The sequence below is a fragment of the Lissotriton vulgaris genome, unplaced genomic scaffold (genome assembly GCF_964263255.1).
Source record: "Lissotriton vulgaris unplaced genomic scaffold, aLisVul1.2 SCAFFOLD_2159, whole genome shotgun sequence".
NCBI classification, from domain to species: domain Eukaryota; kingdom Metazoa; phylum Chordata; class Amphibia; order Caudata; family Salamandridae; genus Lissotriton; species Lissotriton vulgaris.
Genome location: NW_028240990.1, coordinates 145,453 through 159,379, shown reverse-complemented (window position 1 = coordinate 159,379; position 13,927 = coordinate 145,453). Strand labels below are relative to the sequence as shown.

General features: G+C 33.5%; 11 non-coding genes across 11 annotated transcripts; 5 read left to right on the top strand and 6 right to left on the bottom strand.

Annotated features, from left to right (window-relative positions):
- Positions 1-379: 379 nt before the first annotated feature.
- TRNAQ-CUG (transfer RNA glutamine (anticodon CUG)) lies at positions 380-451 on the bottom strand. The gene has a single exon. It is a non-coding gene; the product is annotated as a tRNA-Gln (tRNA).
- Positions 452-1,999: 1,548 nt separating this feature from the next.
- Positions 2,000-2,071, top strand: TRNAQ-UUG (transfer RNA glutamine (anticodon UUG)). Its single transcript has one exon. It is a non-coding gene; the product is annotated as a tRNA-Gln (tRNA).
- Positions 2,072-2,896: 825 nt separating this feature from the next.
- On the bottom strand, positions 2,897-2,968 carry TRNAQ-CUG (transfer RNA glutamine (anticodon CUG)). The gene has a single exon. It is a non-coding gene; the product is annotated as a tRNA-Gln (tRNA).
- A 1,548-nt stretch (positions 2,969-4,516) lies between these two features.
- TRNAQ-UUG (transfer RNA glutamine (anticodon UUG)) lies at positions 4,517-4,588 on the top strand. Its single transcript has one exon. It is a non-coding gene; the product is annotated as a tRNA-Gln (tRNA).
- An 825-nt stretch (positions 4,589-5,413) lies between these two features.
- Positions 5,414-5,485, bottom strand: TRNAQ-CUG (transfer RNA glutamine (anticodon CUG)). The gene has a single exon. It is a non-coding gene; the product is annotated as a tRNA-Gln (tRNA).
- Positions 5,486-7,033: 1,548 nt separating this feature from the next.
- Positions 7,034-7,105, top strand: TRNAQ-UUG (transfer RNA glutamine (anticodon UUG)). The gene has a single exon. It is a non-coding gene; the product is annotated as a tRNA-Gln (tRNA).
- Positions 7,106-7,930: 825 nt separating this feature from the next.
- On the bottom strand, positions 7,931-8,002 carry TRNAQ-CUG (transfer RNA glutamine (anticodon CUG)). The gene has a single exon. It is a non-coding gene; the product is annotated as a tRNA-Gln (tRNA).
- A 1,548-nt stretch (positions 8,003-9,550) lies between these two features.
- TRNAQ-UUG (transfer RNA glutamine (anticodon UUG)) lies at positions 9,551-9,622 on the top strand. Its single transcript has one exon. It is a non-coding gene; the product is annotated as a tRNA-Gln (tRNA).
- Positions 9,623-10,447: 825 nt separating this feature from the next.
- TRNAQ-CUG (transfer RNA glutamine (anticodon CUG)) lies at positions 10,448-10,519 on the bottom strand. The gene has a single exon. It is a non-coding gene; the product is annotated as a tRNA-Gln (tRNA).
- Positions 10,520-12,067: 1,548 nt separating this feature from the next.
- TRNAQ-UUG (transfer RNA glutamine (anticodon UUG)) lies at positions 12,068-12,139 on the top strand. The gene has a single exon. It is a non-coding gene; the product is annotated as a tRNA-Gln (tRNA).
- Positions 12,140-12,964: 825 nt separating this feature from the next.
- Positions 12,965-13,036, bottom strand: TRNAQ-CUG (transfer RNA glutamine (anticodon CUG)). Its single transcript has one exon. It is a non-coding gene; the product is annotated as a tRNA-Gln (tRNA).
- Positions 13,037-13,927: the final 891 nt, after the last annotated feature.

The following is a 13,927-nucleotide window of genomic DNA, read 5'->3' as shown; positions in this document are numbered from 1 at the left end:
GACATGTCAAATGTATTAATCTGAATTCCTCTTTCAAAGAAATTCACAATTAAATGCACTGTGTAAGTCAAGAATGTTGTCAGATAAGAAATCAGCAAAATGAACTATCTTATTACTGATCATAAAGATGAGAAAGGAAAAGAACCTCTTGCTTAAATTGTGGATGGGAAAGAACAGTTTTTAGTTTTCAGCTTCAGTACTTATGTTTATGAATAATTCATTTCTTTATATTGTATTATCACTATCTAGATGGATATAGCCATGTGTACATAGATACATAATTATACGTTGATAAGTTTCAGTATAAAACTTTGACGTTATGTTTTTCCAAGTCCAAATTCTAAGAAATTAGTGAAATATTATATCTCATAATTCAAGCAGGTCCCACCGAGATTTGAACTCGGATCGCTGGATTCAGAGTCCAGAGTGCTAACCATTACACCATGGAACCCTGCCATACATGAGGGATTTTTCCATTGAGACAAAAGAGAGCGCATCAGTGCGGGGGCTTTTCTTACATTGATGAAAAGATATCTCAGTTGAATGCTCATAGTGTAAAGAGCTATAATGTGATTTGATTCTTTTCAGCTGCATTCTCCATAACAGTGTTAAATGTGCAAACGTTTATCAGGAAATGCAATTTACAAAATAATGATCATATTTGACTGAAGAATATTAAAACATTCTACATTTCCAAACTACTACATCCATTTCTCTGTCTCTCACATGGGTGGCTCCAAAGAGCAACGCTTGGCACTTTGGACTTTGCATGCAAAGGTACCAGTCCAATTCTTTGAGGTACTATTTTACTAATCTCGACCTTTTACATTTCTGTCATCTTTTGTTATTGATAGCTCCAATCCAACACCAGTAGGTTGAAAGAGACAAATGTTGACTCCTTTCAAAATGTCCAACAGCTTGAACAAGTTACAGAAATACGAACTTTATAATACACATAACATCACATTCCTACACAAAATAGTGCGACATTACAAAATCCTATCCTGTTTTTCTCAAATGCATTTCAGAGGGCTGATTCCCAGCATTCCTTTTTGAAGATTTCCACACTATTGATAAGGCGAACATAGCACATTTTGAAAGAGATGTGTTCTTAAATCAAACCTAGAGAACCACAATGACGGTATCATTCAGATAGTACAAATGTTTTTTGTATATTAGTATGGAAATTGTGAAATAAAACATTTCTCATGCTGATTTTCAACAGTCGATCTGCAATCATGAAATATAAGCTTTTGCTTGGAGGCCTCAAAGGTACTGATCTAATTTTCTTTTTTAGAATTATTCACAGATCGTATGATATGCTTTGTACAAATCAACTATGTTGTTAGATCAAAATTGATTAAAAAGTGACTATCTCAATTTCAGGACATATAGAAGAGGAAGGAGAAGAAGCTCATGTTTCAAATGCGGAGAGGCAACAACTGTTCATTATTTTCACCTCTATTAATTATATGTATTTTTATAATGTATATATTTATATTTTCCGATAAATATACATAGACATATAGCGATATATAGGGAGATACATACATATAAGTTGATACGTACAAGTTTATAAGTAAATGAGATGTTTTTCCAATTAATACTTCTAAGAACTGAATGGAAAAAAAATCGTAAAGTTTAGATAAGTCCCACTGAGCTTTGTACTTAGATCCCTGTTTTCAGAGTCCAGATTGACAAGCATAACACCATCAACCCACCTGTACCAGGTTGAGCTTTCCATTTTGGCAGAAGAGATTGCATTCACGGGGGAATCTTATCTTTTATTGCAAAATCTTATCTCACATAAAAAGTACTGTTCAACAGAGTCATAGCGTTACTTGAGTCCTTTGTGCAACATCCTTCCCTAACATAGTTCAATAGGCAAAAGTTGAACAGAATAGAAAAGTTATATAATTCTGTTTGTCTTTGACTGTAGAAAATAAAAAATGTGAAATGTCCACATTGCTGCAGCAATTTCCTCCCCTGTCACATGGGAGGTTCCATGGTGAAATGGTTAGCACTTTGGACTTTGAATCCAAGGATCCGAGTTCAAATCTCGGTGGGACCACTTTCATGACTTATGACCAAATCTTTTTCTGTCAAGTGTATTCATAAATATCATAAATCTAACACGGGTAGAGTGAAACGTTGATTTATTGATTGTATTTTTAAAGTCTATTTGATGTGAGCAAATGATAGAACTTTTAGAAAACATGGAAATAAAATGGCTCAAAATAATGAGATATTTTGTGAGCTGACTCTGTTTTCTCAACTCATCACAAGAGGCTGATCCAAGATATTACTTGTTTAAATCTTACTGTTATTGATAAGGGGAACACGGAACTTTTTTAATTGGAAAGCCTTCATTAAAAGAAAACTTGAGGAATCAAATTGTGTATTTTGGGGACAGAAGAGATGAACTTTTAAATAACAATCTTGAAATTAAGACACACAGATATTTACACTCTGTTTTTCTAAAGTAGATCCATAACCACAAAGTAGAATCTTTCGAAAGACATGTCAAATGTATTAATCTGAATTCCTCTTTCAAAGAAATTCACAATTAAATGCACTGTGTAAGTCAAGAATGTTGTCAGATAAGAAATCAGCAAAATGAACTATCTTATTACTGATCATAAAGATGAGAAAGGAAAAGAACCTCTTGCTTAAATTGTGGATGGGAAAGAACAGTTTTTAGTTTTCAGCTTCAGTACTTATGTTTATGAATAATTCATTTCTTTATATTGTATTATCACTATCTAGATGGATATAGCCATGTGTACATAGATACATAATTATACGTTGATAAGTTTCAGTATAAAACTTTGACGTTATGTTTTTCCAAGTCCAAATTCTAAGAAATTAGTGAAATATTATATCTCATAATTCAAGCAGGTCCCACCGAGATTTGAACTCGGATCGCTGGATTCAGAGTCCAGAGTGCTAACCATTACACCATGGAACCCTGCCATACATGAGGGATTTTTCCATTGAGACAAAAGAGAGCGCATCAGTGCGGGGGCTTTTCTTACATTGATGAAAAGATATCTCAGTTGAATGCTCATAGTGTAAAGAGCTATAATGTGATTTGATTCTTTTCAGCTGCATTCTCCATAACAGTGTTAAATGTGCAAACGTTTATCAGGAAATGCAATTTACAAAATAATGATCATATTTGACTGAAGAATATTAAAACATTCTACATTTCCAAACTACTACATCCATTTCTCTGTCTCTCACATGGGTGGCTCCAAAGAGCAACGCTTGGCACTTTGGACTTTGCATGCAAAGGTACCAGTCCAATTCTTTGAGGTACTATTTTACTAATCTCGACCTTTTACATTTCTGTCATCTTTTGTTATTGATAGCTCCAATCCAACACCAGTAGGTTGAAAGAGACAAATGTTGACTCCTTTCAAAATGTCCAACAGCTTGAACAAGTTACAGAAATACGAACTTTATAATACACATAACATCACATTCCTACACAAAATAGTGCGACATTACAAAATCCTATCCTGTTTTTCTCAAATGCATTTCAGAGGGCTGATTCCCAGCATTCCTTTTTGAAGATTTCCACACTATTGATAAGGCGAACATAGCACATTTTGAAAGAGATGTGTTCTTAAATCAAACCTAGAGAACCACAATGACGGTATCATTCAGATAGTACAAATGTTTTTTGTATATTAGTATGGAAATTGTGAAATAAAACATTTCTCATGCTGATTTTCAACAGTCGATCTGCAATCATGAAATATAAGCTTTTGCTTGGAGGCCTCAAAGGTACTGATCTAATTTTCTTTTTTAGAATTATTCACAGATCGTATGATATGCTTTGTACAAATCAACTATGTTGTTAGATCAAAATTGATTAAAAAGTGACTATCTCAATTTCAGGACATATAGAAGAGGAAGGAGAAGAAGCTCATGTTTCAAATGCGGAGAGGCAACAACTGTTCATTATTTTCACCTCTATTAATTATATGTATTTTTATAATGTATATATTTATATTTTCCGATAAATATACATAGACATATAGCGATATATAGGGAGATACATACATATAAGTTGATACGTACAAGTTTATAAGTAAATGAGATGTTTTTCCAATTAATACTTCTAAGAACTGAATGGAAAAAAAATCGTAAAGTTTAGATAAGTCCCACTGAGCTTTGTACTTAGATCCCTGTTTTCAGAGTCCAGATTGACAAGCATAACACCATCAACCCACCTGTACCAGGTTGAGCTTTCCATTTTGGCAGAAGAGATTGCATTCACGGGGGAATCTTATCTTTTATTGCAAAATCTTATCTCACATAAAAAGTACTGTTCAACAGAGTCATAGCGTTACTTGAGTCCTTTGTGCAACATCCTTCCCTAACATAGTTCAATAGGCAAAAGTTGAACAGAATAGAAAAGTTATATAATTCTGTTTGTCTTTGACTGTAGAAAATAAAAAATGTGAAATGTCCACATTGCTGCAGCAATTTCCTCCCCTGTCACATGGGAGGTTCCATGGTGAAATGGTTAGCACTTTGGACTTTGAATCCAAGGATCCGAGTTCAAATCTCGGTGGGACCACTTTCATGACTTATGACCAAATCTTTTTCTGTCAAGTGTATTCATAAATATCATAAATCTAACACGGGTAGAGTGAAACGTTGATTTATTGATTGTATTTTTAAAGTCTATTTGATGTGAGCAAATGATAGAACTTTTAGAAAACATGGAAATAAAATGGCTCAAAATAATGAGATATTTTGTGAGCTGACTCTGTTTTCTCAACTCATCACAAGAGGCTGATCCAAGATATTACTTGTTTAAATCTTACTGTTATTGATAAGGGGAACACGGAACTTTTTTAATTGGAAAGCCTTCATTAAAAGAAAACTTGAGGAATCAAATTGTGTATTTTGGGGACAGAAGAGATGAACTTTTAAATAACAATCTTGAAATTAAGACACACAGATATTTACACTCTGTTTTTCTAAAGTAGATCCATAACCACAAAGTAGAATCTTTCGAAAGACATGTCAAATGTATTAATCTGAATTCCTCTTTCAAAGAAATTCACAATTAAATGCACTGTGTAAGTCAAGAATGTTGTCAGATAAGAAATCAGCAAAATGAACTATCTTATTACTGATCATAAAGATGAGAAAGGAAAAGAACCTCTTGCTTAAATTGTGGATGGGAAAGAACAGTTTTTAGTTTTCAGCTTCAGTACTTATGTTTATGAATAATTCATTTCTTTATATTGTATTATCACTATCTAGATGGATATAGCCATGTGTACATAGATACATAATTATACGTTGATAAGTTTCAGTATAAAACTTTGACGTTATGTTTTTCCAAGTCCAAATTCTAAGAAATTAGTGAAATATTATATCTCATAATTCAAGCAGGTCCCACCGAGATTTGAACTCGGATCGCTGGATTCAGAGTCCAGAGTGCTAACCATTACACCATGGAACCCTGCCATACATGAGGGATTTTTCCATTGAGACAAAAGAGAGCGCATCAGTGCGGGGGCTTTTCTTACATTGATGAAAAGATATCTCAGTTGAATGCTCATAGTGTAAAGAGCTATAATGTGATTTGATTCTTTTCAGCTGCATTCTCCATAACAGTGTTAAATGTGCAAACGTTTATCAGGAAATGCAATTTACAAAATAATGATCATATTTGACTGAAGAATATTAAAACATTCTACATTTCCAAACTACTACATCCATTTCTCTGTCTCTCACATGGGTGGCTCCAAAGAGCAACGCTTGGCACTTTGGACTTTGCATGCAAAGGTACCAGTCCAATTCTTTGAGGTACTATTTTACTAATCTCGACCTTTTACATTTCTGTCATCTTTTGTTATTGATAGCTCCAATCCAACACCAGTAGGTTGAAAGAGACAAATGTTGACTCCTTTCAAAATGTCCAACAGCTTGAACAAGTTACAGAAATACGAACTTTATAATACACATAACATCACATTCCTACACAAAATAGTGCGACATTACAAAATCCTATCCTGTTTTTCTCAAATGCATTTCAGAGGGCTGATTCCCAGCATTCCTTTTTGAAGATTTCCACACTATTGATAAGGCGAACATAGCACATTTTGAAAGAGATGTGTTCTTAAATCAAACCTAGAGAACCACAATGACGGTATCATTCAGATAGTACAAATGTTTTTTGTATATTAGTATGGAAATTGTGAAATAAAACATTTCTCATGCTGATTTTCAACAGTCGATCTGCAATCATGAAATATAAGCTTTTGCTTGGAGGCCTCAAAGGTACTGATCTAATTTTCTTTTTTAGAATTATTCACAGATCGTATGATATGCTTTGTACAAATCAACTATGTTGTTAGATCAAAATTGATTAAAAAGTGACTATCTCAATTTCAGGACATATAGAAGAGGAAGGAGAAGAAGCTCATGTTTCAAATGCGGAGAGGCAACAACTGTTCATTATTTTCACCTCTATTAATTATATGTATTTTTATAATGTATATATTTATATTTTCCGATAAATATACATAGACATATAGCGATATATAGGGAGATACATACATATAAGTTGATACGTACAAGTTTATAAGTAAATGAGATGTTTTTCCAATTAATACTTCTAAGAACTGAATGGAAAAAAAATCGTAAAGTTTAGATAAGTCCCACTGAGCTTTGTACTTAGATCCCTGTTTTCAGAGTCCAGATTGACAAGCATAACACCATCAACCCACCTGTACCAGGTTGAGCTTTCCATTTTGGCAGAAGAGATTGCATTCACGGGGGAATCTTATCTTTTATTGCAAAATCTTATCTCACATAAAAAGTACTGTTCAACAGAGTCATAGCGTTACTTGAGTCCTTTGTGCAACATCCTTCCCTAACATAGTTCAATAGGCAAAAGTTGAACAGAATAGAAAAGTTATATAATTCTGTTTGTCTTTGACTGTAGAAAATAAAAAATGTGAAATGTCCACATTGCTGCAGCAATTTCCTCCCCTGTCACATGGGAGGTTCCATGGTGAAATGGTTAGCACTTTGGACTTTGAATCCAAGGATCCGAGTTCAAATCTCGGTGGGACCACTTTCATGACTTATGACCAAATCTTTTTCTGTCAAGTGTATTCATAAATATCATAAATCTAACACGGGTAGAGTGAAACGTTGATTTATTGATTGTATTTTTAAAGTCTATTTGATGTGAGCAAATGATAGAACTTTTAGAAAACATGGAAATAAAATGGCTCAAAATAATGAGATATTTTGTGAGCTGACTCTGTTTTCTCAACTCATCACAAGAGGCTGATCCAAGATATTACTTGTTTAAATCTTACTGTTATTGATAAGGGGAACACGGAACTTTTTTAATTGGAAAGCCTTCATTAAAAGAAAACTTGAGGAATCAAATTGTGTATTTTGGGGACAGAAGAGATGAACTTTTAAATAACAATCTTGAAATTAAGACACACAGATATTTACACTCTGTTTTTCTAAAGTAGATCCATAACCACAAAGTAGAATCTTTCGAAAGACATGTCAAATGTATTAATCTGAATTCCTCTTTCAAAGAAATTCACAATTAAATGCACTGTGTAAGTCAAGAATGTTGTCAGATAAGAAATCAGCAAAATGAACTATCTTATTACTGATCATAAAGATGAGAAAGGAAAAGAACCTCTTGCTTAAATTGTGGATGGGAAAGAACAGTTTTTAGTTTTCAGCTTCAGTACTTATGTTTATGAATAATTCATTTCTTTATATTGTATTATCACTATCTAGATGGATATAGCCATGTGTACATAGATACATAATTATACGTTGATAAGTTTCAGTATAAAACTTTGACGTTATGTTTTTCCAAGTCCAAATTCTAAGAAATTAGTGAAATATTATATCTCATAATTCAAGCAGGTCCCACCGAGATTTGAACTCGGATCGCTGGATTCAGAGTCCAGAGTGCTAACCATTACACCATGGAACCCTGCCATACATGAGGGATTTTTCCATTGAGACAAAAGAGAGCGCATCAGTGCGGGGGCTTTTCTTACATTGATGAAAAGATATCTCAGTTGAATGCTCATAGTGTAAAGAGCTATAATGTGATTTGATTCTTTTCAGCTGCATTCTCCATAACAGTGTTAAATGTGCAAACGTTTATCAGGAAATGCAATTTACAAAATAATGATCATATTTGACTGAAGAATATTAAAACATTCTACATTTCCAAACTACTACATCCATTTCTCTGTCTCTCACATGGGTGGCTCCAAAGAGCAACGCTTGGCACTTTGGACTTTGCATGCAAAGGTACCAGTCCAATTCTTTGAGGTACTATTTTACTAATCTCGACCTTTTACATTTCTGTCATCTTTTGTTATTGATAGCTCCAATCCAACACCAGTAGGTTGAAAGAGACAAATGTTGACTCCTTTCAAAATGTCCAACAGCTTGAACAAGTTACAGAAATACGAACTTTATAATACACATAACATCACATTCCTACACAAAATAGTGCGACATTACAAAATCCTATCCTGTTTTTCTCAAATGCATTTCAGAGGGCTGATTCCCAGCATTCCTTTTTGAAGATTTCCACACTATTGATAAGGCGAACATAGCACATTTTGAAAGAGATGTGTTCTTAAATCAAACCTAGAGAACCACAATGACGGTATCATTCAGATAGTACAAATGTTTTTTGTATATTAGTATGGAAATTGTGAAATAAAACATTTCTCATGCTGATTTTCAACAGTCGATCTGCAATCATGAAATATAAGCTTTTGCTTGGAGGCCTCAAAGGTACTGATCTAATTTTCTTTTTTAGAATTATTCACAGATCGTATGATATGCTTTGTACAAATCAACTATGTTGTTAGATCAAAATTGATTAAAAAGTGACTATCTCAATTTCAGGACATATAGAAGAGGAAGGAGAAGAAGCTCATGTTTCAAATGCGGAGAGGCAACAACTGTTCATTATTTTCACCTCTATTAATTATATGTATTTTTATAATGTATATATTTATATTTTCCGATAAATATACATAGACATATAGCGATATATAGGGAGATACATACATATAAGTTGATACGTACAAGTTTATAAGTAAATGAGATGTTTTTCCAATTAATACTTCTAAGAACTGAATGGAAAAAAAATCGTAAAGTTTAGATAAGTCCCACTGAGCTTTGTACTTAGATCCCTGTTTTCAGAGTCCAGATTGACAAGCATAACACCATCAACCCACCTGTACCAGGTTGAGCTTTCCATTTTGGCAGAAGAGATTGCATTCACGGGGGAATCTTATCTTTTATTGCAAAATCTTATCTCACATAAAAAGTACTGTTCAACAGAGTCATAGCGTTACTTGAGTCCTTTGTGCAACATCCTTCCCTAACATAGTTCAATAGGCAAAAGTTGAACAGAATAGAAAAGTTATATAATTCTGTTTGTCTTTGACTGTAGAAAATAAAAAATGTGAAATGTCCACATTGCTGCAGCAATTTCCTCCCCTGTCACATGGGAGGTTCCATGGTGAAATGGTTAGCACTTTGGACTTTGAATCCAAGGATCCGAGTTCAAATCTCGGTGGGACCACTTTCATGACTTATGACCAAATCTTTTTCTGTCAAGTGTATTCATAAATATCATAAATCTAACACGGGTAGAGTGAAACGTTGATTTATTGATTGTATTTTTAAAGTCTATTTGATGTGAGCAAATGATAGAACTTTTAGAAAACATGGAAATAAAATGGCTCAAAATAATGAGATATTTTGTGAGCTGACTCTGTTTTCTCAACTCATCACAAGAGGCTGATCCAAGATATTACTTGTTTAAATCTTACTGTTATTGATAAGGGGAACACGGAACTTTTTTAATTGGAAAGCCTTCATTAAAAGAAAACTTGAGGAATCAAATTGTGTATTTTGGGGACAGAAGAGATGAACTTTTAAATAACAATCTTGAAATTAAGACACACAGATATTTACACTCTGTTTTTCTAAAGTAGATCCATAACCACAAAGTAGAATCTTTCGAAAGACATGTCAAATGTATTAATCTGAATTCCTCTTTCAAAGAAATTCACAATTAAATGCACTGTGTAAGTCAAGAATGTTGTCAGATAAGAAATCAGCAAAATGAACTATCTTATTACTGATCATAAAGATGAGAAAGGAAAAGAACCTCTTGCTTAAATTGTGGATGGGAAAGAACAGTTTTTAGTTTTCAGCTTCAGTACTTATGTTTATGAATAATTCATTTCTTTATATTGTATTATCACTATCTAGATGGATATAGCCATGTGTACATAGATACATAATTATACGTTGATAAGTTTCAGTATAAAACTTTGACGTTATGTTTTTCCAAGTCCAAATTCTAAGAAATTAGTGAAATATTATATCTCATAATTCAAGCAGGTCCCACCGAGATTTGAACTCGGATCGCTGGATTCAGAGTCCAGAGTGCTAACCATTACACCATGGAACCCTGCCATACATGAGGGATTTTTCCATTGAGACAAAAGAGAGCGCATCAGTGCGGGGGCTTTTCTTACATTGATGAAAAGATATCTCAGTTGAATGCTCATAGTGTAAAGAGCTATAATGTGATTTGATTCTTTTCAGCTGCATTCTCCATAACAGTGTTAAATGTGCAAACGTTTATCAGGAAATGCAATTTACAAAATAATGATCATATTTGACTGAAGAATATTAAAACATTCTACATTTCCAAACTACTACATCCATTTCTCTGTCTCTCACATGGGTGGCTCCAAAGAGCAACGCTTGGCACTTTGGACTTTGCATGCAAAGGTACCAGTCCAATTCTTTGAGGTACTATTTTACTAATCTCGACCTTTTACATTTCTGTCATCTTTTGTTATTGATAGCTCCAATCCAACACCAGTAGGTTGAAAGAGACAAATGTTGACTCCTTTCAAAATGTCCAACAGCTTGAACAAGTTACAGAAATACGAACTTTATAATACACATAACATCACATTCCTACACAAAATAGTGCGACATTACAAAATCCTATCCTGTTTTTCTCAAATGCATTTCAGAGGGCTGATTCCCAGCATTCCTTTTTGAAGATTTCCACACTATTGATAAGGCGAACATAGCACATTTTGAAAGAGATGTGTTCTTAAATCAAACCTAGAGAACCACAATGACGGTATCATTCAGATAGTACAAATGTTTTTTGTATATTAGTATGGAAATTGTGAAATAAAACATTTCTCATGCTGATTTTCAACAGTCGATCTGCAATCATGAAATATAAGCTTTTGCTTGGAGGCCTCAAAGGTACTGATCTAATTTTCTTTTTTAGAATTATTCACAGATCGTATGATATGCTTTGTACAAATCAACTATGTTGTTAGATCAAAATTGATTAAAAAGTGACTATCTCAATTTCAGGACATATAGAAGAGGAAGGAGAAGAAGCTCATGTTTCAAATGCGGAGAGGCAACAACTGTTCATTATTTTCACCTCTATTAATTATATGTATTTTTATAATGTATATATTTATATTTTCCGATAAATATACATAGACATATAGCGATATATAGGGAGATACATACATATAAGTTGATACGTACAAGTTTATAAGTAAATGAGATGTTTTTCCAATTAATACTTCTAAGAACTGAATGGAAAAAAAATCGTAAAGTTTAGATAAGTCCCACTGAGCTTTGTACTTAGATCCCTGTTTTCAGAGTCCAGATTGACAAGCATAACACCATCAACCCACCTGTACCAGGTTGAGCTTTCCATTTTGGCAGAAGAGATTGCATTCACGGGGGAATCTTATCTTTTATTGCAAAATCTTATCTCACATAAAAAGTACTGTTCAACAGAGTCATAGCGTTACTTGAGTCCTTTGTGCAACATCCTTCCCTAACATAGTTCAATAGGCAAAAGTTGAACAGAATAGAAAAGTTATATAATTCTGTTTGTCTTTGACTGTAGAAAATAAAAAATGTGAAATGTCCACATTGCTGCAGCAATTTCCTCCCCTGTCACATGGGAGGTTCCATGGTGAAATGGTTAGCACTTTGGACTTTGAATCCAAGGATCCGAGTTCAAATCTCGGTGGGACCACTTTCATGACTTATGACCAAATCTTTTTCTGTCAAGTGTATTCATAAATATCATAAATCTAACACGGGTAGAGTGAAACGTTGATTTATTGATTGTATTTTTAAAGTCTATTTGATGTGAGCAAATGATAGAACTTTTAGAAAACATGGAAATAAAATGGCTCAAAATAATGAGATATTTTGTGAGCTGACTCTGTTTTCTCAACTCATCACAAGAGGCTGATCCAAGATATTACTTGTTTAAATCTTACTGTTATTGATAAGGGGAACACGGAACTTTTTTAATTGGAAAGCCTTCATTAAAAGAAAACTTGAGGAATCAAATTGTGTATTTTGGGGACAGAAGAGATGAACTTTTAAATAACAATCTTGAAATTAAGACACACAGATATTTACACTCTGTTTTTCTAAAGTAGATCCATAACCACAAAGTAGAATCTTTCGAAAGACATGTCAAATGTATTAATCTGAATTCCTCTTTCAAAGAAATTCACAATTAAATGCACTGTGTAAGTCAAGAATGTTGTCAGATAAGAAATCAGCAAAATGAACTATCTTATTACTGATCATAAAGATGAGAAAGGAAAAGAACCTCTTGCTTAAATTGTGGATGGGAAAGAACAGTTTTTAGTTTTCAGCTTCAGTACTTATGTTTATGAATAATTCATTTCTTTATATTGTATTATCACTATCTAGATGGATATAGCCATGTGTACATAGATACATAATTATACGTTGATAAGTTTCAGTATAAAACTTTGACGTTATGTTTTTCCAAGTCCAAATTCTAAGAAATTAGTGAAATATTATATCTCATAATTCAAGCAGGTCCCACCGAGATTTGAACTCGGATCGCTGGATTCAGAGTCCAGAGTGCTAACCATTACACCATGGAACCCTGCCATACATGAGGGATTTTTCCATTGAGACAAAAGAGAGCGCATCAGTGCGGGGGCTTTTCTTACATTGATGAAAAGATATCTCAGTTGAATGCTCATAGTGTAAAGAGCTATAATGTGATTTGATTCTTTTCAGCTGCATTCTCCATAACAGTGTTAAATGTGCAAACGTTTATCAGGAAATGCAATTTACAAAATAATGATCATATTTGACTGAAGAATATTAAAACATTCTACATTTCCAAACTACTACATCCATTTCTCTGTCTCTCACATGGGTGGCTCCAAAGAGCAACGCTTGGCACTTTGGACTTTGCATGCAAAGGTACCAGTCCAATTCTTTGAGGTACTATTTTACTAATCTCGACCTTTTACATTTCTGTCATCTTTTGTTATTGATAGCTCCAATCCAACACCAGTAGGTTGAAAGAGACAAATGTTGACTCCTTTCAAAATGTCCAACAGCTTGAACAAGTTACAGAAATACGAACTTTATAATACACATAACATCACATTCCTACACAAAATAGTGCGACATTACAAAATCCTATCCTGTTTTTCTCAAATGCATTTCAGAGGGCTGATTCCCAGCATTCCTTTTTGAAGATTTCCACACTATTGATAAGGCGAACATAGCACATTTTGAAAGAGATGTGTTCTTAAATCAAACCTAGAGAACCACAATGACGGTATCATTCAGATAGTACAAATGTTTTTTGTATATTAGTATGGAAATTGTGAAATAAAACATTTCTCATGCTGATTTTCAACAGTCGATCTGCAATCATGAAATATAAGCTTTTGCTTGGAGGCCTCAAAGGTACTGATCTAATTTTCTTTTTTAGAATTATTCACAGATCGTATGATATGCTTTGTACAAATCAACTATG